The following is a 26,445-nucleotide window of genomic DNA, read 5'->3' as shown; positions in this document are numbered from 1 at the left end:
GAGAGTTTAGAGAAGGAGGATAATAACACCAGCATGTTCCCTGGATTAGAGAGTAATGGTAATTAAGAAAGGTTAGATGAACTTGGATTATTTTCTTTCAAGTGTTGGAAGCTGTCAGGAGACCTTATACATATTTATAAAATTATGAAAGGCATGGATAAGGTGGATAATCAAACTTTTGTTCCAGCACTGAAACATCAAATCCCAGAGTGCATGAATTTAAGGTGAGAGAAGGTTAATTTAAATGAGATGTGTGAGGCATGTTGATTTTACACAGAGAGTGGCAGATGCCAAGGGAAGGTGATAGGAGCAGATAAAACAGCAATGTTTAAGAGGCATTTACAACAGGCAATATGAACAGGTAGAGAATGGAGGAATATTGATCACATGCAAACAGATGGGATTAGTTTACATTGGCATCACTATCAACACAAACATTATGGGTGGTGGGACCTGTTCTTGAGCTATACCGTTCTATGTATTTAATTTTGGTTTTGGCAGAGGTAGAAATATTTGTCCAGATGTTTATCTCTGATCGATAGCAAATACATACAACATGGTGATATATACATAGTATTTTTTCTACATCAAAATTTAGTGTAATTGCTACTGCAAAATTGACATTTGGAAGCAGAATTGACGTTCCTACTGGGGAGGTGAGAACAAATGTCCAGGCAACTATTTCTAACGGATCAAACGCTTTGGTGATCAATCCTGAAAGGGAATAGGATGTATTATATGTAACATTGCTGTGAACAATGATTGTTAATTCAAGGATGTCAACTCTTTCAGCATTGGCATCGCGTGATTAACTGCTCTCCGACATGCAAGAGTGTACAGAAAGTTGCAGAGATATTCTGTGAAGAGCCTTAGAATAAACAAATGCATGTACACATCTATCCATTCTACAGTGGTTTTCATTAGGGGTTAAGAACCCACTCAGGCCAAAAAATGTTATGGAGGAAGAGTTAGCTGGGGGAGTTGAATGCCAAAAGTCAAGTTGGAAAAACTAGACGCAGTGCCACAATGAGTCAACAAATATAACAGATTATGCCACAAACAGCATGACTGTCCAGTGCATTATATTAGCAACATTCATTTCACCAACAATCTGCATCAGGATCTCCACCTGCCACTTACCCAATTACATTCTTCACCCTGTTACAATACAATACAATACAATACAATACAATTTATTGTCATTTGAGCCTCAGTGAGGCTCAAACGAAATTCCGTTTCCACAGCCATACAAACAAAGACAATTTCCTACAGACATACACACAATTTAATTCACACAAACATCCATCACAGTGAACCTACTGTGATGGAAGGCAAAGTCTTTTCTCTCCCCTGTTCTCCATTTCTCTCCCGATGTCCAAGCCCCAGGCGGGCGATGATAAGTCCCACGGCCATTTTAAGCCGTGCCGGGCAATTTACGGCCCCGCTCCCGGTCTAAAAGTCACAGTGTTGGAGCCCCCGGCGGGTGCTGTAATGCCCCATGGCCATGAAGCCGTGCCGGGTGATGTACGTCCCTGCTCCGGGTCGTTCCAACCCCGCGACACGGGCTGGAGAAGTCGCGTTGCTGGAGCTCCGGGAAGCGGTCTCTCCACCCGGACCCGCGAGCTCCCGATGTCCCAGTCCACCGGACCTGCGGCTGCATTGCTGGAGCATCTGAGCCCCAGGAGTCGAGTCGCAGCAGCGAATCACCACCGCTCCCCATGCTCCGAGGCCAGCCAGTCCCACGATGGTGAGTAGTCCGCAGCTCCGCAGTCTCCCGAGCCCCCGGGTCGTTCAGGTTGGAGGCCGCTCCATGGTGCTAGGCCCCAACGACAACGGAGACCCGACAGGGAAAATGTCGGGTCTCCCGGACAGGGAAGAGATTTTAAACAGTTTCCCCCTCACCCCCCCCGCCCCCCACATATATACACTTAAAACCAGTATTAAAAAAACACCAACACTACATTTAACTAGACATAAAACAAAAAAAAGACAGACAGGCTGTAGGGGCCGCTGCAACGGGTGAGTCGCGCCGCCAGTGTTATATGCTTCACTTGTGCCTCTTAAGGGCCTGTCCCACTTAGGTGATTTTTTTCGGTGACTGTCACAGTTGTAGCAGGACACCGAAAAAGTGGCGACTGGACCCCCCCTTACAACAATGTCTACGCAACCTACCACCTAAACGACGTCAAACTACGGACAACCGGCGACCCATTAGGACGTCCACCTATGACCACACCTACAACAACCTACGACCACACAGGCGACAACCAAAGTCAATCTACGTCCACCCACGACAAGCTATGACAAGCAACGACCCTGTCGGTGACAACTGAAGACAATTCAGTCGCTGGTTGACGTAGGTTGATGTTGTTAGTCGCCAATGCAATTCACCGAAGTCAGCACCCTGCGACAACCAACGTCACCTGGCGACAACCTGCGTCATCCTGGTGACAACCTACGACAGCACCTACGACAGGAGAAGACAAGCTACATCAAGCCCACAGTCGCCCGAAAAGTTTTGAACATTTCAAATTCCAGTGGCGACCAGAAAAACATTACGACTCTTTAGGTGACTTGAGGAGACTACTCACGACCATACAGGCGACACCCCACGACCATGTGGCGAGAGCCTAGTTGCCTGTAGTCGCCGAAAAAATTGCCTAAGTGGGACAGGGGCTTTAAGCTTTCCAGACAATATCTAATTATTAGCCACATCAATCAAATGCCTTATGTGATGCTTGCTCTTGCTTACATGACAAGATGGCATACAATCACCTGCCTGATGATCAGCACTCATGGTCCTTATCATCTGATCTGTCTTTTGTCTTACACCACTCCTCTTCCCCAGCTCTATTTTGAAAACTTGGACTTCCATTATTCTCCCAGTTTTGAGGAAAAATGTGTGTCCTGAAATCTTAAGTTTTTTTCCCCACAGTCGCTGCTTCACGGACTGTTCTATCAGCTATTTTCTGTACTGGTTTCAGATTCCACCATCTGCAGTTGTATTTGTTCCCCATGCTGCATAATTCTGCTTTTGACAAGCAAGAATGAATTGTTTCTAGATAGGGCTGCATCACTTTACTGAATGAATTTGTTCCTTGTCCAATAATCACAGGTTACGTAAGGTTTAAGGACTAAAATAGTTTATTAATTCATGAATATCAGAAGCAGGTTTTAGCCAGTAACAGATGGTACAAAAAGGTTAATAAGCAGTAGGGCAGCCCAACCTTGGCAACCGTTTCTTCCCCTTGATTATTTTCTTGAGCTGGTCAAGATGTTAAACTATGGTTCACAACGATCGATGCCAAAAACACATTTTCTTCCTCCAACTGCTAATGCTCTGTGGGACCCATTTTTATGATCAGCCTTAGATCACTCCGAGAAGCAGGCAACACAGAGCTGAATTTGGAAGAATGAAGAAGAAGAGAAAGAAAGTTGTTTGAGGTAGATTCACACAAACCTTGGCTGAACACTCATTATGCTTGTTAGCCACCTTATTCCATCTGTTGCATGTCATATGACTATCTTGTGTGATTGCATTCTGGTATTTACAGCAAATGTTATTTCTCTTTGTGCTGAATGCAGTTTATTGTATATCCCACCCCATGCAGAAGTAAAGCTTGCACATACACGGTTATCAAAAGGCTTAAAAGGAAGTACTTCAAGGCCTTGTTCAACATTGCTGGAGGCTTCATCCAGGCTACAAAAAATATAGTCAACACATCTCCTGTCCTCCGTGTCACAACTATCAAAGATACCACACCATCGCCACTTGCATTTTGGAAAATCGGACCATTAGACTCTGCTCCTATACCCTGCTTACAAGCACAGTGGCAGAGCTTGTAGAGCTGCTGTCTCTCAGCACCAGAGACTTGGGTTCGATCCTGATTTTGGGTGCTATCTGTGTGGAGTTTGTATGTTTTCCTTGTGACCTTCGGATGCTCTGGTTTCCTCCCATATCCTAAAGACACGTAGGTTTGTAGGTTAATTGGCCTCTGTAAATTGTCTTGAGCGTGTAGATGAGGGAATGGTGAGAAAGCGGGATAACATAGAATTAGTGTGAACGAATGATCGATGGTCGTCAGGGACTCAATGGACCAAAGGCCCTGTTTCCATGCTGTATCTCTAAAAAATAAACCAATACAGAAAGTGGTACCGTGCTGTCTGAGGAAATTGATGAGCCCCTACGAGACAGGTTTGAGTTGGTAGATTAGTCCATATTCAAGGACACAGCACCATCCTAAATGAGTATGCCACTGCCATCACATACTTCATCAGTAAGCGTGCAGAGGAATGCATGCCCAAGTCATCAAAATAAGTATTCCCCAAGTTAGGTTTTTAGTTTAGTTTAGAGATACAGAGTGGAAACAGGCCCTTCGGTCCACCGAGTCTGCACCGAACAGCGATCCCCGCACATTAACACTACCCTACACACACTAGGGACAATTTACACATACACTAAGCCAATTAACCTACAAACCTGTACGTCTTTGGACTGTGGGAGGAAATCGAAGACCTCTGAGAAAACCCACACCCACGGAGAAAACGTGCAGACGGCACCCGTAGTCGGGATCGAACCTGGGTCTCCGGCACTGCTAGCACTGTAAGGCAGCAACTCTACCACAGCGCCACCGTGCCGCCCAGGTATAAACTCCTATGAGTGCGAACTCTGTCCCCCACTACCACCAATTTTGCAGTCGAGCATCCCGCATTTGGGGACATCGTAATGCAATGGGATAGCCTCGTCCTGGGAGATCGGCCAATGTGAACACCGATTCTTCCCTGGCAGTTAACTGGAAACAATGGATGAACCATGAGATATGCTACCATGCAAAGAAGGATTAACTGCTGAGGATTCTCATACTGAGGAAGGATATGCTGGCTCTGGAGAAGGTCCACAGGAGATTTACAAGAATGATCCCAGGAATGGGTAGGTTAACCTATGATGAGGGTTTGATGGCACTCGGCACTTTTAAACTCACTGGAGTTTAGAAGAATGATGGGGGATCTCATTGAAACATACAGAATAGTGAAAGGCTCGGATAGAGTGGATGTGGAGAGGATGTTTCCACTAGTGGGAAAGTCTAGGACAAGAGGTCATAGCCTCAGAATTAAAGGACGTTCTTTCACGAATGGTGATGAGGAGAAATTTCTTTAGTCAGAGGGTGGAGAATCTGTGGAATTCTTGGCCACAGAAGGTTGTAGAGGCCAATTCAGTGGATATTTTTGAGTCTTTAATCATTAAAGAATAAAATATTTATTCTTTAATCATGAATAAATCAATAACACTTGTAAATATCAGGAAACCGCAGGATAGTTTGACCAACAGCTGTCATTCACAAAAGTTCAGAAGCTATTGTGACATTTGTTATTGTGGGGCATATTCAAGTTCTCGGGATAAATTTGTGAAAGGGAAGTCAGGTGGACTATCCCTAACACCTTTCTTGATTGCTCCATAGAGGACAGATTATTGACTGATGTCAACAACAAACCTCCCGATTCTCACAGTTGCAGGCATGTGGATTACTCTTCCTCACAACCCACCTCTTGCAAAGATTCCATCCCCAACTCTCAATTTTTCTGTTTATGCCACATCTGCTACCAAGATGAGGCTTTCCACTCTCGGACATCTGAGGTCTTCTTTCCTTGGTAAACGTGGTTGCCCTCTGCTGTATTAGATGAATCTCTCATCTGCGTTGTCTCTGTGTCCTAAAATTCTGCTCTCGCTCCCCTCTCCTTCCAGATGGAACAAGGATGGTCCTCATCGTTCACCCATCAGCCTCTGCATCCAACACATAATTCACTGACATTTCCGTCACCTCCAACGTCGCATCTTCCCACCGCCATTCACATCTCCACCACTTTCCACCTTCGGCAGAGACCGCTATCTCCGCAGCTCCTTGGTTCAATCATCCCTTGTCACCCATACCATTCCCTGCCCAGGTACCTTTGCCTGCAACACCTGTCTCTACACTGCTCCCTCAGCTCCATCCAGGGACCCCAGTAATCCTTCCAGGTTAGACAGAGGTTCATACTCACCTCCTCTAACCTCATCTACTGCTTCTGGTGTTCCCGGTGTGACCTCATGTACATCGGCGAGACCGAGTGTAGACTCGGTGGCCATTTCACTGAATACTTGTTCGGTCAGCCCTGCTGGATTTCCTGGTTGCTAACCATTCCGTACTGGCATTTCTGTGCTGGGCTGCCTGCAGTGTCAGACTGAGGCCACACACAAACTGTAGGAACAGCATGTTGTTTCCTGCTTGGGTAACTTACAATCAAACGGCACGAGCATTGAGGTTTCCAAACTTCACAACCCTTCAAAACTTCACAACCCTCCCTCTTGTTCTTCTACCCCCTTTTTATTTCCCTAGCCCTCCTCTCTCCTCTGTGGAGTTGCACTTATTTCGCCCCTTCCCCTTCCCCTTCCCCTCCCCTTCCATCTACATTGCCCGCTCTCGCTTCACAATTCGCGGGTCTCCAATCCTTTTGTCACACACTCTCTGTCTTTTAATTTCTGGCCTTTTTCCAATCTTTAAAGATTAAAGAATTAATCAGTGTCTTTAAATGTTTTTAAGCAAGAATAGACAATAAGGGGATGTAAAGTTAGACTGGGTAAATAGGAAAGCACATCACACATGTCCTTAATAAATGGTAGAGTGGACTTCATGGCTACTTTGGTTGCTAATTCATATGTTGATATAGAGTCATAGAATGATACAGGGTGGAAACAGGCCCTTCGGCCCAATTTGCCCAAATCAGCCAACATGTCCCAGCTACACTAGTCCCACCTGCCAACATTTGCTCCATATCCCTCCAAACCTATACTATTCACATATATTCGTGATATTGCTTATATATTGCTTGTTTTTGTCAAGGGACAGAGGAATATAGTCAAATTTCATTCAATAGCGAGGAAATCATTTTTCTTCCCTTCGTACCGTAACTATTTGTAAACTGAAAAAACATTGTGCAACTATTTCCGGCTCAAACATGGGAAATTACAATATTAAGGACTCATTGAGGATAAATGTCTAAAATTTCCTGATTTTAAATTGTCTGACAATAATCTTAGTGTCTGTAATAAGGTAAAATATCTAGGGCATATTATTACAGAACAAATGACAGATGATGAGGATATTTATAGGCAACGACGCATGCTGTATGTACAGGCGAATATTCTCTTGCGTAAATTTGGTGCGTGTGCAGATGTGGTGAAGATGTCGCTATTTAGAGCATACTGCACACCACTCTACACTGCGCACCTGTGGTCGAACTATGGAAAGACAAGTATGCAGAGACTAAAGGTGGCATATAACGATGCCATGAGAACACTGTTAAGGCAACCTAGATGGTGTAGTGCCAATAATATGTTTGTGGCTGCAGGAATCAGTACTTTAGAAGCTATCCTAAGACATCACATGTATAAATTAATTTGCAGGATAAATGACTAAAAATGTGCTTATTGTGGCCTTGTCAAACATAAGGGTTAGCGCTACACGCTACGAATCCCAGCTGTGGAGACACTGGTATCGTTATCTCGTTGTAGGACATTGATCATTCTTTTAATCTGGATTTTTAACTTATGTATTGTGTTTTAAAAAATATATAAATTATGATGTTTTTATAAGTGATATACTAAGATTTTATATGTATTTTATGATATTTAATATGCAATGCATTTTTAATGTAATGTTGCCCCGTGTCTGGACCTTGAGTCCGTAATAAAGTTTATTATTATTATTATTATTATCATCATTGTACTGGCAACCATTAATGCCAATGCCAATATGTTATTTGCTCTGCTACTACATTGCAGTTGTGGGTGCAGCATATGCAAGTGTCAGTATAGTCAATTTCACTCCCTCGTGTCATTGTGCCCCCTGAGTTGCATTGCTCATTCATGCTACACTGCTGGGACATCATATCCATGCCCCAATGCCTGGGAGCAACTAGTTTGTACAGAGCTGCTGAAAATCAGATAACTTTTGATTCTTAAACAACTGTAGTAAACACCAAACCATTGCAGAATGTTAAGAACATTCAACAGGAGCCCTTTAGCAGCAAATCTATGAGTTGATAACAATCCCTTTAAATAGATTAGCACACGTTTCATATCACTGCAGAATACGTGTGCAGCAGTGCAGTTATAAGAGGATATATGCTTGAGTCTTAATCTTCAATATGGTAGTATGGTTGGTCTGGTGACAAATCAACACTACATACTACCTGATGCCACAACCTGGCAGTTTTACTTCTGGTACTTATTAGCTCCCCACGTAACCTTAATGGAAACGAACTGACCTTGGCTGCACCCGTACATATAAAAGCTGGTTAAATAAATATTCTGGTCATTAATTCTCACCCATGTTGCCTTTAAATTGCCAATTGCACCATCCAGTCTACACCCCTTTAAGTAGGTCTGACCACAGTAAAAGCTGTTGCCAAGGCAACCACAAATCATGTCAAAATGAATTACTACAAAGCACAAATTCTCCGAGCACCAAGAAAACCATTTTGCAGAAATTTCAGAATCCTTAAATGTTACTATGGATTAATTCTGAAGCCAGCTCAGGAAAACCAAACAAGCTTCTTCCATTCACTGTACGTGAAATATATAAAAACAAACAGGATGACCATGTATTTTTAATTAACTCAATAACAAAAAAATGTTGCTTTCACAATCATGCAAATGTATTGCCAAATCAGATTATTTTCAATAACTATTCTCATTTTTAAAGATCTTTAAATCACTATTTCAATGTTTTACTTGGACGTCAGGATAGAGTCCATTTCTTATTAGTGCATAGGGGAAAACAAGATAAATAATCACATGTCATTCAAATATTAAAAGTTGTCATAAATGATAACTACAATCTGATCCTAAGATTGGTATTATTAGTCTACCAAGCGTCACACTGCAGCACATAGTCAGCACACTGCAGTGATTACAGTTTAAAAGTCTACATAAATGCTACTTTTCATGCATTATTCCAATTCTAGAAAGACATAAAAATATTCACAGTTAAGTTATATTAAAAGCTCCGGGTAAAGAAAGGCTACCACTATTCCGCTAAACATTTTTATTTCACATGCATAATCCTATTGATAAAAAGATACATGCACAATACGCTAATTGCAATAATACAACAACACTGGTAATTGAAAGGTAAGCTTGAATGTGTCGAAGACACTTCTTCAAAGAACTCTATAGACATCCAGCTCACTAACTGCTACACTCGGCCGGAAGATTTTTCTCGTGCAAAAAAAAATTTCTGTGGTTAATTGATGGGGATGAGGATGCTGCCCCGCACACGAACCAAACACTGCAAAATTAAGAGGATTAAGAAATTTGTAACGGCAATAGGTGGGTTAATACAAGCTGCAGGCTTCTCATGCATGTAAACAGCACCTCTCCGACAACCAAGAAATGACTTTGTCTGAATTTTTTGACATTCAGTCCCTTAATACCACTCGAGGTATTGGCACCGTATCTGTCATCAGAACACTAAAAGATAAATGCAGGTCAGATTCACTTCCATGCATAACCTTTAGACAAACATGCCATATTAATCTCTGCAGTGCTCAAATGTGCAGCTGAGTAGCCTGCAGGTTGCAGTGGCAAGGTTGTGCAATGACTCTGATGGAAAGAGCTACCTGAAAGGTTTCACAGTGCCATTTCATTTCCATGCTGCTCTGTCCTGTCTGGCTACCAAGTGACCGCTGCGTACATGCGGCTTTCTTTAATTCTTAATGGAAATCCTTGAAAATTTGGTCCATCCTCTGAAATCAATACTTCTGACAGGAGAGCTCCCTGACTCAGTGGGAGATCAAAATGATAAATTGCCTCCGCATCAGCCTGGCCTATCAGTGCCCTGCACACAGATGGGTGAGGGAAGACACAAAGCAGCTTCATCAGTCACGTGCCGTGCAATGACCAATGTTTGCCAGAGGCTGCTGCAGGGATTGCAGCAGTTTGTTCTGCAGATAAGATATATTGTACATCTCCGTCAACAGAGCCTCTGACAAACCCTGGCATAAGATTGTGATTTCAGAACTCAAAGCTCAGTAAGGGAAAAACTCATGCTCCGAGGTAAAACAAGAATTTTCTCCCGTGAAATAGCGCTACAAAAATAACCTTTAGCAAGTGAGTACAATTTAAACAAATACAGTCCGGTGAGATATAAGGTTTCCTTATGGTCTCGCTATAGTCATAAATGGTTGTAATTTGTAAACCCGATTTCATGCCTAGGTCACTCAGAAAACAGAAATTTAAAAAAAAAATTGGTAAATGTTAATTTAATTAAATCAGAAAACAATCATTAAAATGGTATCTTCATGGTATTTTGAGAAACAATGAACATTAGTGAAGAAGTAAATCATAAAAAATAGGAAAGTACTAAGATAGTAATTGGTAAGCTGCTCCAAAACAATAACAGATATTTTCAAAGTTTTGCCTGTGTTGTGATTTAGTTACACATAACCCAAAAGCATATAATGGATAAATCATTGCCAAAAACATATTTCATATTAAGCAAAGTATTTATCTATTAAAACATAATAAAAAATGTAATGGGGAGACATCATGTCTCCATGCTGTACAGATTATTAAGGAATATACAGCCACATTTGTTGTTCCAGCAGAAAAGGGGAGGATTCTATTAAAGGCATAAGAAGCAGTATTATGGTGTTATAGAAATGCAACATTCGACATACTTTAATTTATCTGACAGTGATATCAACTCCTGCACCATTGAAATAAATACCCATATCCAACATCAAGATTACTCTGTCGCAAGAAACAAACAACTAATGACACTTGATTTTGAAACAAACATATTGTAGATTAATGACAACAAAACGAATAAGAATGCTCTCAGAGTGAATTGTGCCATCTTGGAGCTTTACCAACTTGAGCAGCTGTGACAATGTTCTCACATGCTTGTTGACTAATCCGATTTCCACAATAACCCTTGGAACAAAGGCATACAAGATCCACTATCAAATTTATTGTTACATTTGGATCTGAGTAATCAGGTATATTTAAAGCTGAGATTGATAGTTTTTTTACATCTTTGGAGTCAGAGGATACTAGGAAACTGGACATGCAGTCCACAACAGCCATATCTTTCCTGAATTGCAGAGCAGACTCAATTGATTGTATTGTGATGATATATCCTGTGACCTTTAGACCAAAAGATATAGGAACCGAATTAGGCCATTCAGCCACCATTCAGTCATGGCTGATCTATTATTTCCTCTCAACCCCATTCTCCTGCCTTCTTCCCATAACTTTTGATTCCTTTCCTAATCTAGAACCGTGAGCTCTGATTTTGAAGAGGTTGACAGAACTTGGTATTTGTTGAGATAGTATATGTTTTAAACTGGACAAACACAGCTTGCTAAAAGTTTGGTTCATATTCAGAGTATTTTTATGTTACAAAAACTCAAAGTTTAAGCCTTTTTAAACATCACCACAGACCTAGTTGCGCCTATCAATGAAAATAGTGCTCATGTGTGCCACGTGTCATTTTTATTGTTGGGACATTAGGCAATGAGATCACATTCTGCCAAAAGCATATACTGACAATAATTTATATTTACGATGTGGCCTTAATTCCTTCCATTAACTTTCCTTACATCCTCATTACCTTTTCTTTCACCTCTTTTCCACCCTTACTCTTAGCTTTTCTCTGATTTGCCTTTTCTCTGCCAGGATGTTTACACAAATTAATTTTTGCAGGACTTGTTGCTTCTTTGTGGCTTGGGTTAATGTACACCGTTGAGTCAGTATTGTGCTTCATACAGCATTTAGTTTTGCTGGACTTGACATGAAATTAGGTGATGCTGATACTCGATAGCTGGAATGGAAAGGTGTTCAATTCCCTGTGCTGAATTTATTGACCTTGCTATTTCGAGAAGATGCCGATTAAGCTCCTTATTTTGTTACATTACTAACATATTAGACCATTATTTTTTTTTCCCTGGGAGGGTTGCAACTCAATACAAATCAACCAAGTCCAATTGCCCGCATAAATTGAAGAAACATCTCCAAATTAGTTTAAGAATGTGAATGAAATTACTCCACTAGTCAGATAAAGAACTAATTATTCTTTATCCAAATATGAGAAGTTGTGTGATGGTGCTGTGATGAAATCTTAATCACATAAATTATCATATTTGGATAAAGAATAAATATTTCTTTATCTGATTAGCAGAGGGAATTTCATTCACATTCTTTAACTATTTTTCAATAATCATCTCCAAGTATTTTTGGTTAAATAAACAATCTTACATAATAACTTCTATTTCGCATAACCTATTTTACATATTTTTCTCCAACTGTTTGAAGGCTGAAATTACTTTACATCAGTGCTTTAAAATAGACTTCAAATGACTTAAAATACACGTTTGTATAAATTTTAATAAGAAAAAAACCCATTAGCAAGCCTGGACTGAATGTTATTAGCATGTGAGAGACCTACGTTAAAACATGCTATTTAATGCCATTTAATTTTATCATTAATGCACCAGAATTTTAAATATTAAATAAATGGAAATAGACTGCATCATGGCGCAATTTCAGCCATTTTCCCTACAGCAGTATTTTACATACTATTGATGTACTGGAGTATAGTATGAATTATTTAAAATTAACAAGTAAACATTATTTTCAAAAAAGCGCTACAGTACACTGCTCTAGATAACACAGATGGCAGAGACAATTGTGGAACTCTCTAATGTGTTTTATGTATCTGGTATTTGTAAACCCAGTTTACAATACAGAGTAGATTTCATAGCACTAATGTTAAATGTGCACAATTATGTGTTTGTATCTGTTTCCAGATAAGGCTGGGATGAAGCTTTAAATATTTTAACTTCTTAATTCTCTGATGTAAAGAAAGATCCTTCCAGTGTAGCAGAGGGTATTGCAAGCGCACCGATCATTCTGAGAACATCATTGGACCTCAGCTAGAAATAGGTGTCTGCCAAGAGCAAGTGTTTGTTGTCAGCAACACCAGGAAAAGATGTCCCTCAAGCATGGTGCTAAGTGCCTCCTTATTTTCCTTCCTTATTTTATTTATAGCCGATCAGTGGTGAACAAGTTGTCTCTGATGTTACTGGTGTTGACCTGAAATGCCACCAGCATTAAGTGAATGCAATGCTATTTCACGACCTCCTTCTCCTTCCCCAAACTACTATAAAGTGGGGAAACAGGTTAACACCGGCACTTTTGGCCTCCATCAAATATTTTATTGTGATACTGAGTAAAATCCGACCCATTGTCAGCAATGCAATTCACTTAGAAGTTGAGCATTGTTTTGTAATAACTATTAAGGGATAGCACCAGGAAACAAACATTTAAAACCTCCATTAAGCATAGCCTGTAAAATTAAACTTTTATTTTCCAGGTTGCTTCTCCAGCACAGATGACCCAGAGGAATTAACTAAGGGCAATGAGGGAATTTGAAGACATGTTGGAAGCTAAACAGTTATTTCCCCCCCCACCATAGCCGGGTCATCTTATATGTTTCCGTTGGCCTGGTTGGCAAACATGAAGCAAAAGAATGCAGATTTTCCATGGGGAAATTAAGTGTTTGTATGAAAATGGAAAGCTGATTTTAACTTTTTGTGTTGATATTTTACCTCAAAGTTTTTATCTGATGAATTAATATCCAAAAAAATTACCTGAGTGTCCAGCCAAGATAAACTGCAGTGATTCATTACTTTAATTTATGTTTGCATCCCGTAGTAGTAGAGGAGTAGCGGAGCTGGTCGTTAAACCAACGAGAGTAAGGGATAGATTTACGAGGATGTTGCCAGGATTCGAGGATCTGAGCTATAAGGAGAGGTTGACTAGGCTGGGACTCCTTGGAGCGCAGGAAGATGAGGGGGTGATCTTATAGAGGTGTATAAAATCATGAGGAATAGATCGGGTAGAGCCTCTTGCCCAGAGTAGGGGAATCGAGAACCAGAGGACATAGGTTTAAGGTGAAGGGGAAAAAATTTAAAAGGAATTTGAGGGGTCATTTTTTCACACAAAGGGTGGTGGGTGTATGGAACGAGCTGCCAGCAAAGGTAGTTGAGGCAGGGACTATCCCAACATTTAAGAAACAGTTAGACTGGTACATGAATAGGACAGATTTGGAGGGATATGGACCAAACGCAGGCAGGTGGGACGAGTGTAGCTGGGACATGTTGGCCAGTGCGGGCAAGTCCACAACATAAATGGATAGCAATATCTTATATTGACATCGCAAGTATTTCCAGTTGAATAATATGCATTGATTTGCAGCTAATGATGAAAGGAGACATGAGTGTACAATTGCTGCATGATGTGCTCACAAATGGCCATTGCGACTGCAGGTCCAGCCAGTGCCAGAAACAAGTAAACCAAAAATGCTGAAAGCTACAGCGGAATTTAGAACAGGAAGGAAAGGGAATAATATAAAAGAATAAAGTGAAACAGTTTAAAAAAAATCCTCATTTGTAGTATGAATCTGAATGTAAATGAAGCACAATTCAGTGTAATCTACAAATGAATCTACAAATCAGTTAAAGAGAAGTGAGCTGTAACGGTAAAAGGAATAGCAAGCAAAATAAAGCAGATGACCAATTTTGCGTTGATTTTGCATGCAGCCCAAAATAAACGAGTTTTGCTATAGTATAGGTGCCTCATCCGAAGTGTGCATGCAAAATATGGTCTGCCAGTAGAAATTAGGTAAATTACTTTTTAATAGAACCCCCAAATGTAATTCCTCTAATTTAAATGTGTATAAATATATTTTTTTCACATTGGCTTTTCAATTTATGCATTCATTTTCTAATTCCACCAAAAACACAGCAAGTTCAACTAAATGTTTAAAAAGGAACTGCAGATGCTGGAATATTGAAGGTAGACAAAAATGCTGGAGAAACTCAGCGGGTGAGGCAGCATCTATGGAACGAAGGAGATAGACAAAGTTTCGGGCCGAAACCCTTCTTCAGACCTTTGTTCAACTAAATGGCAGATTGACTAGTTTAGATTACTTTGTTATTAACGATAACTAATATTTGGAACGAGTTACTCTGTCATTTTGTGTCTTTCTATTTTTATCGAACCTTTCCTTGAAGCTAATTCCCCCTAAACCAGACCAAATTACTCTGCACTCTCGTCAAAGCCTCTGTAACCTTCCTAAAGTGAGAGAAGGAGAGGGGGGGGGGGGGGGGTGATAATGTGATTACCTATCACATAAATCTTGCTATGTTAGTTTTTTATGGTCTCTCAAACCTATTTAGATTATCTTCAACAAATCGGCCTCCACAACTATCTAGAATTTCAAAGATTCACAAAGGTCTGTGTGAAAACAAAATCCTTATCTTTATCTTAAATGTACGGTATGACTCTTTCTTCTGAAACTATATTCTGTCGTTCAAAATCCTTTTTGGTATTTACTTTGTCAAATCCCCTCAGAATCTTAAATGTTTCATAAGTTTACATCTTATTCTTTTAAACTCCAAATGTATAGACTCATTCTACTCAATATTTTACTCATGGCATCAACATGGTGAATCTTCTCTTTACCTCCAATAAAAATATATATTTCCTCACACCAAAATTAAAAACCATTATTTCGGGGTACATCCAACATCCTATACAGTGGCATTCCCTCTGCAATAAAAGTCACTGTTCCATGTCTCTTTCTAATTACTTAGTGGATCTATATGCTACTTTTATGTGTTTCACAAAGATACTCAAATCAGTTTGCAGTGTCACACAAAAATCAGATTTTTTTATTCTTCCTCCAAAGTAGATAATCTTAAATTGTGGACATCCTCCCTCCCCCCCCTCCCACAATATATGCTGCATTTACCAATTTTGCCCACTTGCATAATCTGACTGCAGACATTTTGTGCTCTCCACACAAATCGATTTTCCCACCATGTTAATTATTTCATTGAAATATTTTAATAGAAAACAAGTGATTCTGTGTTCATGAGGTTATAATATGTCAAATCCTTTCTTCACATTCCTTAATCAAATTATTGATTGTGAACTACTTAAAGTATTTTATCTCACATTTTACCTGTTAACAAGGTTTGATGGTTTGATATTTTGATTTTACCTGATTGTTTATTTATAATTTTATAAAGTTTGCAATCCAGTGTACCAAGAGTGACCTGGCTTCTGTTATATTCAGCAGCACCAATGGCACTGCAGGTAATGCAGCCGTCCCATCTCTTTAGCATCCTAACTTTGATCCTGACCTCCACCGATATCTGTGTTGAGTTTGGAAATTCTCCTTACGATCATGTGGGCTGCCTCTGGGAGCTCTAGTTTCCTGTCCCAAGTGCACACTGACTTTGTATTTAATTGGCTAGTGTAAATTATACCTAGTGTCAATGGTCAGAAATAAAGAGGGAGGTGTTATTAGTGTGAGCAAGGGCCTAAATTACAGGGAAGTGGAATTAAGTGGAAGAACAGAATTAATGGGAATCTTCCACATTAAGTGGAAGAATAGAATGAATGGGATTGGACAAAGACCTAACATGGTCAAATGGGCCAAAAAAACCCACAACTTATAATTATCTTAATTTTCCCTATTCTTTCTTTGGTGATTACATTTCATTTTTTTGACAAGTTTTTGTTAATTTTTTGTAAAGAATTCTGTTTTCCATAATGGGTGGCAGGCTTGCAATGCAACTTTTACAGCCTTCTCTACATATCCATCCATTTACTCACAAAAAAAATAATGTCCAGTGTAACATAATAAAACACAAATATTACAGATTGAAGCAGTGACTAAACTGCAAAAAAAGATGCAATATTTGCAAAGAAAATATTTATTATCCTTGAATTCTTCCGAAAGTAAAATCTTGGCATCGTGAACACAAGAATGATAATTTCAAAGCAATTGACTGATTTTCTAAATAAACATCGAGAATGAAAAGTAATGCGCACCTATAACCTTCCTTCCGTTGTAAGGTCAAAACTAAGAATGTTTGTTGAGGAATGCAGAATATTCAGTTCCACTTGCAACATCCTCAGCAAGTGGAACATTGTGTAGCTGGATGCAGCCAGACCTATACAACCTTCAGATGTGGGCTAGTGAATAGTAAGTACAATGGCGCCACGTACTGTGAGTGCACAGACAATGACCATTTGCGAAAAGGATATCGGAGATATCCTCATTCTTTAGGGAACGGGGGTTCCCCTCTTCTACTATAGATGAGGCACTCACCAGGGTCTCTTCTATGCCCCGTAACTCTGTTCTCACTTCCCATCCCCCACTCGTAACAAGGGCAGAGTCCCCCATGTCCTCATCTTCCACCCTACCAGCAGTCACATACAACAAATAATCGTCCGACATTTTCGCCACTTCCAACAGGTTCCCACCACTGGCCACATCTTCCCATCTCCTCCCCTTCCGGCTTTCCGCAGAGACCGCTCCCTCCGTAACTCCCTGGTCAATTCGTCCCTTCCCATCTAAACCACTCCCTCTCCTGGCACTTTCCCTTGCAACCGCAGGATATGCTACACTTGTCGCATTACCTCCCCCTTGACTCCATTCAAGGACCCAAACAGTCTTTCCAGATGCGGCAGAGGTCCACCTGCACCTCCTCCAACCTCATCTATTCCATCCACTGCTCTAGGTGTCAGCTGCTCTACATCGGTGAGACCAAGCGTATGCTTGGCGATCGCTTCGCCCAACACCTCCGCTCGGTTCGCAATAACCAACCTGATCTCCAGGTGGCTCAGCATTTCTACTCCCCCTCCCATTCCGAATCCGACCTTTCTGTCCTGGGCTTCCTCCATGGCCAGAGTGAGGCCCACCGTAAATTGGAGGAGCAGCACCTCAAATTTCGCTGGGCTAGTTTACACCCCAGCGGTATGAACATTAACCTCCAATTTTAGGTAGTCCCTGCTTTCTCCCTCTTTCCCCTCCCCTTCCCAGCTCTCCAAAAGCCCATTGTCTCCATCTCCTTTCTTCTTCCCGCCCCCCCCCCCACCCCCACATCAGTCTGAAGAAGGGTCTCGACCCGAAACGTTGCCTATTTCCTTCGCTCCATAGATGCTGCCTCACCAGCTGAGTTTCTCCAGCATTTTTGTCTACCTTCGATTTTCCAGCATCTGCAGTTAAACATTTACTTAAAGGGAGCATCTATCCTACCATTGACATTCCACATCATTACCATTGCTGTTCCTCATTGTCAATATCCTTAAGATCATCAAAAGCCAGAAACTTGTCTGAAGCATCCATGAATAATGCGGTTTCAGAGGCTGAAAACCCTAGGGCAGGAGCCTAATTTCCTGACACTCACCCAGGCAAGTGACGAGCATTCCATCACATTCCTGACCTTCTAGTTGGCAACCCATCCGTCATTCAGAATAGAATAACACCAACACCCGCAGGTTCCCCTGCACATCACACATCATCTTGACCTGGAAATACATCATTGTTCCTTCATCACTACTAGTTATAAATGCAGGAACTTCTACTCAACATCACTGTGGCAGTACCTTCAATAGAAGGACTGCAGTAGTTCAAACGGATCATCGCCACAACCTCCTCTGGTAGGATCAGTGGTGGGCAACAGACACCGATCATTCCAAATGCAGAGAACTCCGAATGAACTAATATATAAATGTAGTTAAGAGTTACAATTTAATGAACAGAATACTTTGACCATACGTTTGGTGGCATTAAAAAAAGCAGCAGAGTTTTTGATTGTTCAGTAATGCATCTGGCTGTTTTTCTACACCCAGATGCTTTACTGCGCTCTATAAGATAATTAAATAAGACAGGTGTCCAGAAACGGAAGTTAATGAAACTCACACTTGTCCATCTCCAGTAGATCACTGACTGAACTTTGGGAGTTTAAAATGTGGGCAGTATGTGACACAGCAGTAGATTTACTGCCTTAGAGTGCCAAAGACCCAGGTTCGATCATGACTACAGGTGCTGTCTGTACAGAGTTTGTACGTTCACCCTGCGACTGTGTGGGTTTTCTCCGGGTGCTCCGGTTTCCTCCCACATTCCAAAGATGGGGAGGATTGTAGGTTAATTGGCTTCTGCAAATTGTCTCTATTGTGTAGGGTATAGCTAATGTACGGGGATCATTGGTCAGCATGGACCCGGTGGGCTGAAGGGCCTGTTTCCATGCTGTCTCTCTAAACTAAAAACTCCTCTAATCCTACCAAAATGAACATCAATAAGTTATGTGTTTTCTGCAGTACAACTTTGCAGCACAAATACATTAAGGTGTCATATCTAAATGTAGTTTTCTATTTAGTCACAGCTAAATTAGTCAGTTTATTCTGATTAAGCTAGATATTTAGGCAATCTATCAGTCAACCACACAACACACTTTTTCAATGGAATTTTTAATGAAGCCTTTTAATTGCTCCAAATAATTTCACAGATTGCAATTGTCACTCACTGAGTTGAATTGTCAAGAACACCTTTATCTATTTCACCTAAGTTCCAAAATGATACATGGGTGTCTATTGCCATGTAATCCTTGTAAACATCAATAACATTGCAGGATCATGTAGAGACTAACTTTAGAGTTACTTTTGTACCTTAGCTTCACCTTGTAATTTCCCAGTGCATCTGTGCATTTGTGTTTCTTTATGGCATTATCATTCATTTAACAAATCATCATGTCTCTGCTGAGCACTTCCTTTGGAATGGGCAATTAAGAACATGGACGCCTAGTCCGTTACTGTCTTTTGAACAGTGATATCATATGACATGAATAACAGCTGTTAATCATACTTAAAATTAGAACATGGTTCATCTATTTACGGCACATCTACAGTATTTCAATTAACTGGTGACATGCAGTATCCTATTCGTCAAAAATACATTAAATACTGCACATTGCTGATAGAAAGGGAAAGATGTCTAGATAAATCTCAGTGCAACAAAATATAATTAGCTAGAATTGCAATCCACAGAATAATTCTGAAATGGAATTAAATGCAGTAAAATAACAGCTTCTGAACAATCAAGGGAAATTAATTTAGAGGTAAACATATTTTATATAAAAATGCTAATCAGCATTATATAAATGTAAACATTTATTCAACTTAGATATGCAATAAATTGCATGGAAAATGTAGAAACCTATGACCTGTTGTTTATCCAACTCCAACAGATGTGATAAATGTCATCTTTTGATAGTTAAAATAATTGATAACATGTCATATTTAGTGATTGGGTCCAGACTTCAAAGCTGTTGCCATTTCCAAAATGTCAGCTGTGAATGGATGCATTCTCATTTTGGACAAACTCTCATTTCTAAGTGGATTCATTCATGTTCATACAAACACTGCATTTCAGTTGCCAAGAGAAGCTCATTTGTTGCCAAAGGTAGATTTGAACTTCAAAATCTGTAGAGTAATAAGCAGGAATGCTGTAAAAATGATTGGTTGTGAGCCAATATGAAGCTGGCATCTCCAGTTTTAGCGATTATCCTCTCCAAAATAATAAGCTGCAGAATTTTATCTTAAACTGTCTTGAGAGACTTCTTTATGTAGAGAGACATCTTGACAGATGACTTCTTCCCACATTTTATGCTCCCCATAATGTGGTACTTTGCCTGTTTTAAACAAATATTTTCCATTCATAACTTCCCTCCACCTTACTGCCATTTCACCTCCTTCCTCCTTAAAGATTGAAATGGACCATAGGGATAAATAAAAAGCCAACAGAGGTGTGATAGAATTTAAATGAAAAATACAAAAGTAATATGCGGAAAATAACATTGGCGAGGCAATGATGCAGTAGTAGTATGATATCTTCTAGATACCCAGAGCAAATCCATCTGTGGACCTGGATTCATATCCCACCATGGCAAATGATGATAAATCTAAATCGGAATTTTGGAGTCAACGAAAGTCTAATGATGACCATGTTGATTGTTGTTAAAATGCATCTGGTTCACTAATGCCATGTTAGGGACGAAAGTTGCCATCATTACATGATTTGCCCGACAGACCAGCAATATGGTTGACTCTTGACTATTCTCTGAAAAGGCACAACAAGCCAACTAGTTGCAATAAAACACTAGAAAACCACAAGGATATAGAATCAGATGGATCGCCGAGAATTACCTGACACCAAAAACGACCTTGTTGACCCTGAAAAGTTCTCCTGACCAACATCTGGCTGATGCCAAAATTGTGGGAACTTTCTCACAGTCTAACAAAGTCATGCTCACTGAATCATACCTTACAGTCAACATCACATCTTCATCTCGGGGCATGCCCTGTTCCACAGGCACGACAGACCCCATCAGAGTTATTAGCACAGTGGTACACAATGGGTGGGAACTGCCCTTGGGTTCCTCAACATTGACTCCAGAATCCATGAAATCTCAGGTTAAACTTGGGCAAAGAAACCTTCTGCTGATTACCATCTAAAATCAACCCCCATTCCACATTTAGTTTAGTTTAGTTTAGCGATATAAGCACTTTGGCCCACCGAGTCCGCACCGACCAGCGATCCCCGCACATTAACACACTAGGAACAGTTTTACACTTATACCAAGCCAATTAGCTTACAAACCTGTACGTCTTTGGAGTGTGGGAGGAAACTCAAGATCTCAGAAAAAAACCCAGCGGTCACAGGGAGAACATACAAACTCTATATTGACAGCACCCGCTGTTGGGATTGAACCTGGGTCTCCAGCACTGCAAGCGCTGTAAGGCAGCAACTCTACCGCTGCGCCACCATGCAGCCCATCATCATGTATGATGAATCAATGTTATCGGGATCAGGGATTTCAATGTCCATCACTAAGAGTGACTTAGTAGCCCCATGACTGACGGAAATGGCCGAGTGCTAAAGGATATTGCTGCTAGATTGGTAGTGAGAGAACTAACAAGAGGGAAAAAATCTACTTGATCTCATCCTCTCCAATCTACCTGTCGCAAATGCATTTGTCATGACAATATTGTATGAAGTGACCGTGCACAATCCTGTTGAGGCAAAATCCCATCTTCACAGTGAAAATACAATTCATCATGTGATGTGGCATGATCACCGTGCTAAATGGAGCCGACTGCGAACAGATCTAGCATGACATCCATGAGGTGTTGTGGGCCATCAGTAAGAGCCTATTTGTCATAACCACAATCTGTAACCTCATGGGCCCAAAATGAACCTCTGCTCTACCATCACCATTAAACCAGATGAACCCTGGCTCAATGAATAACACAGGAGGGAATGACAGGAGCAATGTTGACATACTTCAGAATGAGGTAGTAAGCCGGTAAAATTATAAGATGGGACTACTTGCCAAACGATATAAACAGCATGCAATAGACAGAATTTATGCAATCACACAACCAATGGATCAGATCTAAATGATGCGGTGCTGGCACATTCCAGTCGTTAATGATAGTGGACAACTGAACAACTCACTACAGGAGGCTTCATAAATATTCCCCATTCTCAACTAGGATGGGAGCCCAGCACATTAGTGCCAAAAAAGAAAGCTAAATAATTTCCAAGAATCTTCAGTCAAATGTGCCAAGAAGCTGAGGGATGTCAGCCTCCTCCAGCAGCTCCAGCATGATAAATGCCAGTCTTCCGCTAACTCGCTCCACTGCCCAAGCCCTTAAACATCGAAGACAGCAAAGGCCACCGGGTCCAGAAATAGTGCTGGATACGTGCTCTAGAACTTTCTGTCCACTTGGCCAAGCTAATCTAGTACCGCTGTGACACTGGCATCTGCCCGATAACGAGGACAATTGCCCAGATACATTATATGGAGATACAGTGCAGAAACAGGCCGTTTGGCCCACTAAGTCCATGCCAGCCAGTGATCACCCCACACATCAGCACTATCCTACACACTAGGGACAATTTACATTTTTTTCTTACCTAAAGCCAATTAACCTCCAAACCTGTACATCTTTGGAGTGTGGGAGGAAACCGGAGCACCCAGAGAAAACCTACGCGGTCACAGCGAGAACGTACAAACTCTGTACAGACAGCACCCACAGTTAGGTTCAAACCCGGGTCTCTTGTGCTTTAAGGCAGCAACTCTACCGCTGCACCACCGTGCCACTACAATAAGTGTCTGGGAAATCCAACCTGGACAATTACTACACCATTAGTCTCCCATTGATCATCCGCAAAGTTATGGAAGGGATAATTAATAGTGCTATCAAATGGCACTTGCCTAGCAACAACCTGCTCAGAGAGGCTCATTTCAGTAAAATCTGCTTTAGTTACTCATCTCCATAACAGTCTTGGCCCAAACCTTGACAGCTGATCGAGTATGGGTTCAAGGAGCCCTGGCTGAACGGGAGTCAATTAGAATAAGGGGAAATGCTCTGCTGGCTGGAATCACATACCAAGTACAAAGAAAGATGGTTGTGGTGGTTGGAGGCCAATCATCTGAGCCACAGATCACCTCTGCACGACCTCCCCATGGTGGTGTCCTAGGACCAACCTTCAGCTACTTAACTGACATTAGATACATAGATACATAGAAAATAGGTGCAGGAGTAGGCCATTCGGCTCTTCGAGCCTGCACCGCCATTCAATATGATCATGGCTGATCATCCAACTCAGTATCCCGTACCTGCCTTCTCTCCATACCCCCTGATCCCTTTAGCCACAAGGGCCACATCTAACTCCCTCTTAAATATAGCCAATGAACTGGCCTCAACTACCCTCTGTGGCAGAGAGTTCCAGAGATTCACCACTCTCTGTGTGAAAAAGTTTCTTCTCGTCTCGGTCCTAAAGGATTTCCCCCTTATCCTTAAGCTGTGACCCCTTGTCCTGGACTTCCCCAACATCGGGAACAAACATTGCTTTAATTTTAAAGTCAGAAATGGGGATGTTTGTCGATGACTGCACAATTTTCAGCACCATTCATGAGTCCTCAGACGTGAAGTAGCCATGAACGAAAGTGCACTAAGCCTGGGACAATATCCAGACCTGTCTTGATATGTGGCAAGTAAAATCCGCTTCGCACCAGTAGCAGGCAATGATATCCAGCAAGAGACAATCCAGCAGTCTCCCCTGACATTACGTTCACAAGTTATAGGAGTAGAATTAGGCCATTCAGCCCATCGAGTCTGCCATTCAATCATGGCTGTTCTCTGCCTCCTAATCCCATTTTCCTGCCTTCTCCCCATAACCCTTGACACTGGTTGTAATCAAGAATTTGTCTCTCTGCCTTAAAAAATATCCACTGACTTGGCCTCCACAACCCTCTGTGGCATTGAGCTCCACAGATTAACTATCCCCTGACTAAAGAAATTCCTCCTCACCTCCTTCCTAAAAGAGCACCCTTTATTTCTGAGGCCATGACTTCTGGTCCTAGACTTGCCCATCAGTGGACACATCCTTTCCATATCCACTCCATCTATGCTTTTCATTAAATGGCATTACAATCTCTGAGTCCCACACTATCAATATCTCAGGGTTACCATTGACAAGAACCTGAACAGGTGTAGCCATATGCACAATGTGACCACAAGAGCAGGCCAAAGGCTGGAATTCCTACAGAGTAGCTCCCCTCAGCAAGATTCAAATCAGGGAATACCAACACCTCAAGGACTGCAGCAGTTGAAGAATACAATGCACCACTGCTTTTTCAAGGGGAACAAGTAATAGCCGGATAAATGCCTGTGGTTATTGTTCCGAACTAATGGGAAATTTTACAGAACCAGTTTTGGTGCTATTTTCCCATCAATTTGAGATGCATGTTGTAGATAGTCCAGGTTTCAGATCCATATTGGAAGGCAGGGATCACTGCTGCATAAGCATTGCAAACACCCAAGGCCCCATCCAAATAAGATTCAACCATTGGGCTGAACTCATCAGAGACTGAAAAGCATTCAATACTCATACTAATGAACACTTCGAAAATTCCCTCAACTATAACACTGTGAGCGCCCCGGGCTCCTATCTAGATCAGCCTCGGTGTCACTCATGACCGACAATTTGAGAAGGCAATATTCCAACTGAATAATAACAAGGCCTCAAGAGTGGGCATTGATGATGAAGAAGAGTTTCTTCCACTAGTGGGAGAGTCTAGCTCATAGCCTCAGAATTAAATGACTTTTTTCAGGAAGGATTTGAGGAGAAATTCATTTAGTCAGAGTGTAGTGAATCAGTGGAATTCTTTGCCACAGAAGGCTGTGGAGGCCAGGTCAGCGGATATTTTTAGATAAATCCTTAACTAGTACAGGTGTCAGAGGTTATGGGGAGAAGGCAGAAAAATGAGCTTTGGAGGGAGAGATAGATCAGCTATGACTGAATGGTGGAGTAGACATAATGGGTCAAATGGCCCAATTCTAGTCCTATCACTTATGGCCTTATGACCAATCCATGTACATTTGGGATAAGGATAATATACCTGGGGATTTCAGAGATCAAACACATAGAATGTGGACAGTACAGCACTGAAACAGACCTTTCAGCCTATGATGTATGTGCCAACCACAATCCCGATTCAAACCATGCATCTGCCTACATGTGGTCAAAATCCTGCAATTCCGTGCTGTGCGTGTGCCTGACTAAATGCCTCAAAAGTTGCTCTCGTATCTGCTTCCCGCACTAATGCATTCCAGGCACTCATCACTCTCAAAGCAAAAGAAAATGCCGCGTAAATCTCCTTCATACTTTCCTTCTCTCACCTTAAAGCTCTGCCCTCTAGTATTTGACCAACTTCAAGAATGGAGACATCCGATTGTGGTGACTACATAGGGATCTCCCTGCTGTCTCAACTCCAGGATCCTCCTCAATCACCTCCTCCCCAAGAACAGAGAGCTACTTCCCCGATTAACAATATGGATTATGTCCATAAGAGACACACTTATCTTCACTGTGTGACAACTGCACTAAAATGCAGAGATGAGCACCTTACTGAAACCTATGACCTACTGTAGGGTCTCGACCCAAAACGTCACCCATCCCTTCTCTCCAGAGATGCTGCCTGTCCCGCCCGCTGAGTTACTCCAGCATTTTGTATCTACCTATGATCTATCAATTGGGAGGTTTGCATAATGCTCTTCCCAAATTCAGCTTCTGACATAAATATTATACTTGGAAGTATTTTTGTCTTGGGAAGAATATAAATACAGGACTAATTTAAAGAATTTAACTTATTTTCTATCTGCAGAGCAAATTGGGAAAAATTGCCTCGGGGTCAAAAGAGAATCCTCTCCTGTCAGCCACTCACTTTGTACATTTTTGGGCAAGGTCACAGTTGTAACATTATGTGACAATACTTTAACATTGTGGCATCAGCAGCAACTTCTGTCATAGATGGGTCCTTTGACCCTTTTAAGGCCATTTCTCTATTCATTAGAGGGTGGTGCTGACGTGTGAATATTCAAATCCATTTGATGATTTTTAAACGTTATGAAATAGGTCATTTCATTAAATAGTCCCGTTGGAGCTCATTTACGAAGGCAGTAGCTGACAGGAGAGAAAT

The 26,445-nt window shown here is 41.3% G+C and overlaps 1 protein-coding gene and 1 pseudogene across 35 annotated transcripts in view; both read right to left on the bottom strand.

Annotated features, from left to right (window-relative positions):
• Nucleotides 1–26,445, bottom strand: part of nrxn1 (neurexin 1) — a 1,413,544-nt gene that overhangs the window by 38,806 nt on the left and 1,348,293 nt on the right. The gene's annotated exons all lie outside the window — the stretch shown is intronic.
• Nucleotides 4,656–4,797, bottom strand: LOC116976593 (annotated as a pseudogene).

The sequence above is a fragment of the Amblyraja radiata genome, chromosome 8 (genome assembly GCF_010909765.2).
Source record: "Amblyraja radiata isolate CabotCenter1 chromosome 8, sAmbRad1.1.pri, whole genome shotgun sequence".
In the NCBI taxonomy this organism is placed as follows: domain Eukaryota; kingdom Metazoa; phylum Chordata; class Chondrichthyes; order Rajiformes; family Rajidae; genus Amblyraja; species Amblyraja radiata.
This window is presented reverse-complemented; position numbering and strand designations above follow the sequence as displayed.